We start from the raw sequence: 4,753 nt of genomic DNA on the forward strand, positions 1-4,753 counted from the left end.
ATAACTAGTTGGACCTCAGTAGAACTCAACATATTCTTGGCTTGTATGAAACTTTTAAATATAAGCAATATGTTAAATAAAAACAATATGTTACTCAATCCTTGATCTAGAAACAAAAACAAGGAAACATTGAGAAATATTGAGAAAATGAAATATGATGAGAGAAATAAAGAAACAATCGAGATGTAAAGATTCCAGAAATAAAGAAAGTGAGAAATTAAGAAATACGGAGAAATAAAGTTTGGTGGTGATAAAAAGATGGAGGAAAATGAGAGTTATAGAGTTTGGAGTGATGTTGTGAAGAGTTATCATGTTTGATGAATAAAAAAGATGAGATAGATAAAATCATGATGGGGTAAAATGGGAAGTAGAAAAATTGAAAAAAAAAATAAGCTAACAAAAAATAATTCAACTCATAATTTTATAGCTTATACATTTTGCTAATTTTTTTTTTTAAAAAAGATGAGCTTATAATTTCATTTGACTACCGAATATAATAGTTTATATTTTTAACTTATTTTTCAAATAATAAACATAATTTCCTAAAAAAAAACTGAACAAACATGCACTAAAAACATAAATTAAACTGATAAAGGATTAGAGTTTTTTTTTTCATTAAGAAGTAAAATTTATTTCGGAATTTGTTTTATTACTCTCATCAATTATTGCTATGACATTGCATGCCGACTTCTTTTTAGTTTTTGGCACATGTGCATCTCATTCTTAGTTGGGGCTAAGCTACCACTTATCTTTCAATAATCTAAAACTTTGCACGCTTCCCAATAATCTTTATCATCACAAAAATTAACTCTTTCAAGAAAGAGGGCCACTTTTTTGGAATCGAGATTAAACTTTTGTGGCTTTACTGGAGATCAGTGTATTGAAAGTTTGAAACTCTTTAAACACGATTTAAGGTCTTGTAAAACTGAATGTACTTATGCACTTGTTTCTTAATTAGCATTTCTGTCACTGTCCCACAAACATTACCATAAGTGGAAAGATTCCAAAATAATATGCATTAAAGCTTTCAGCATTATGGAAGGCCCTCATCTATCTTTCAAAACTATTTCTTCCGTTCCAAAACACACATTTTAAAAAGTTAATAAATTATACAAAAGTTGGATATAAATATGTGAAATGAGAAGTAATAAATAATAATATAATTGAAAAATAAAATATAAATGTACATTAAATTTAAAAAAAAATGAAATATCGTGAAACAATAAAAACATAGAGGAGGGATAGTGAGTAAAACCGTAGTAAAGAGTAGAAAAGCCCAACAAAGCCCTTTATTGAAGGCTTTAGTTTCCTTTATTATGAAGTAGTCAAAGAGTCAAGTTGCACAAAAGAGCTTTTACAACCATGAAAAGAAGAGAAAGTTGATAGCAAAAGTTACGTACCATTTGCTCACGTGAGTCGTGGGCTCAGTCCCCTAGCTAGCACGAGCCCAAGCCATAACACATCTCTGACCAGTGACCATCACCTGACCTGAGCCACTCTGGTTCAACTGGGCCCACACACTTATTCTATCTGAGATAGCGAATAAGGATCTTCTGTACCAAAAAACTCATACCCCAGGCAATAATATTACATCAAGTAAGATAAAAAAATTATTTTAAATTTTAGGAAATTTCTTTTAGATAAGTTATAATTTTTAATTAGGTGAGATAAAAAAATTGAGACAAACTTTAAGATAAATAATCTATATTTGAGGTAGAAGTGCTATAAAAACAAAAAAAGTTATATTATCTTTTATTTATAATGTTACTCTTAAAAATAAAATCAACAACAAGAATTTGATTATTGTTTAGTATTGGATATTATCTTTATTCTATGATAACACTTGGTATATATTAATCTTGGAACGTGGGAAGTGTGGCATGTTGCATGCAGGCGTGAAACCTTCACATCACTAGACAATGATGCATGAAATGATGTTGTTGACCAATGTGACATTGACCATAAGGAACATTATGAACGGCTTAGATTGGTTTTTAATATTTATGAATGCCATTGATATAGGATACAATATCGAGGATGACCACATGCTTGGTTAGGCCTGAAAAGCCTGACACATAATAATCTCATGTATGTGGTAATTGCTCACAACCATGATATCAGTTAGACTCTTATTTGTTAAAACATTATTGATGAGATAATCAGTTCTTAGATACTTGGTCGTTGTTTTACTGATTTTCAATATATAAATCATTGTATCTTTTTCTAATTTAATCAATGAGAAATAAAGTTTATATTCTTTCTATTTCTCTTTATTTCTTTAAGTTTTTCATTTTCTCATTCACTGTTCTTTCATACTTTTTGATTAGTCGAAAAGATTTCTTTAATGACTCTACCATTTTACCCTACTTAATAAAAAGTTTTCACACATTTCACTGCTTAGCTTAATTTCATGTAAACTAAATATAAGAAAATAATATACACATTACCTGTCATTTATTAAATGCACATATTTTTATTTAATCTATATATTAAACAACTGTTATCAACGTCTTAAGGATTATTTCTATAAAGAAGTTTCTCATTTGAGTGTGCATGTGGTCTGTTTTTTCAAAAATTATTTGATATTTCTACGTGAAGTATGAGAGGAGAGGGGGCACAAAGACACGTTGGGCTATGATTTGATCCATATTGTTATCATAGGTTTATTGTAATTTTCCAGAATTAAGAGCTACAATTCTTTTCCCATAATGCATGTTGTTACTTACATATGAATCTTGTGGTGCCTTTTGTTACCGGGAATGTTTTGATATAGAATTTCACCTGACGATGTGAAATTTTCATGTTTGATAGATGATTTAAAAAATTAATTTGGTAAATTTTCGTATAATCAAACAATATGACAATCTATTAATATAATATTAACATGCTAAAGAGCTATCTTAGATGATAAAGTTGCAAATATGAAACGTAAGCATCTAAGTTTAAAATCGAAAAATAATGATATAAATCAGTAATAATAGAAAAATTACAATAATAATTAATAGAAAATAAACAAACCGTTAATTTAATTGATTAAATTGTTTGGGCCTTGAGAGGATTTTGTGACATTACCGTACTTTCGGTCAATCAACTGGAGTACTGCACTGACAGCAATGACGTGACCTAAAGATGAGTCGACTCAAGTGTCTAACTGTATTTTTGGTATCAATTAAAAGTTGAGATAGAAAAAAGTTATTAAGAAGTCACATCTTTATATATAATAAAATATTTCCTTATATCTTATTATAACATATATTATATTTAATTATTTCGTATTAAATATTTAAATATATATATTATATATGTCATAATTTTAATAGTCAGAAGAGATAACTTATTCGATAATATAAAAAATATTTTATTCTAATATATATATATCACCACATATTAGTTTTGTATATTAGATCATTTTCTATAATTATCTCACTTATCTCCTCCAATCTCTTGTTATTTGAAGAATTGGAGCATTTGTACATTAATCAAAACTATCCAAAAATTCAATTTGCTTACCACCATAGAATCAAAAAATATTACATGACTTAAGAATAATTGTCTTAATTAAATTCGTTTGCATTAAAAACTTAAACTAAATAAATTTATTTTAAATTAAAAATAGATAATTGATTATGATTATTAATCGTGAACCATCTACTAATTTCTCTATGTTCGTTTGTTGGTTCTCTATATCATGATTTATTAAGTGGGGTTTAAATTTACTACATCACTATTGCAAATTATTTTACCTTACTATAGTTAAAGCTACTATGTAGTAATTGTCATAGTTTATCCCGACCAATCCCGATCCATAAAAATTATTTAGTGAAATTTGTTTTCATCAACAATTTTTTATACACACTTAGATACAACCCAATGGTATACATATATTAAATAATATAATCAAAATGTAACTAATTTATAATTTTTTTTGTTTAATTATACTGTGGTCCAGTGGTCTTTTGCTAGTGGTGGAATCACGGTGGTGGGTATCCCATGTTTCATTCTTCTCAAAGTAAACAAATTTTTTATTCACCGAAAAGGTATGTAAACAGATTTTCAAATAATAAATAGGAAACATGTTTCTAAAACAAACAGATTCTAAATCCTTTTTGTTTTGCTTTTGCCTGCCATTATTTTCCCCATTTGTTTCACTTTATGATCGATGATTTTAAAACTTAAAATAAGTGAGAAATTATAATAAAAGTGACTTTCACCTTTATTTTAACCTTCAATATCCTTAACACGTGTTTTTTCAATTTATGTAGCCTTTAAATACACTCTTAATATGGAGTATTGTATTTTCATATGCATTTTATTTGCACATGATTTTTTTTTAAGAATCTCTACCCAAAGTGTTAAAAGATACATTCACTAAAGTTAGGAACCTCAAGAGAGTGACATTTTTCTCTCATATACTCACCACAACCAACCCATGTATTCCTGTACAAGTTGTTGGCAGGGTCCATTATTGGATTTTGAAAAAGAAAAAAGAGAAAATAAAAACTTGAGAACCATAAAATATATTTATGAGACAACTATGAATTTCTCATTTGCCATTATTTCCCTTTCAAAACTCAAATCAACCATAATCTCAAAATCAAGTAACTCTCCATCAACTAAGTTAAGGGAAAAACTATAAAGGGGCATCAATTTTGACCTAAAATGTACTCAACCATTCTTTATCAATTAAGACTTCAACAATCACACCTAAATTAAAAATATTTAAATATTCTAGCCCTAAAGTGTGACTCCTGAA

This window comes from Lupinus angustifolius, chromosome LG18 (assembly GCF_001865875.1).
Source record: "Lupinus angustifolius cultivar Tanjil chromosome LG18, LupAngTanjil_v1.0, whole genome shotgun sequence".
Taxonomy (NCBI): domain Eukaryota; kingdom Viridiplantae; phylum Streptophyta; class Magnoliopsida; order Fabales; family Fabaceae; genus Lupinus; species Lupinus angustifolius.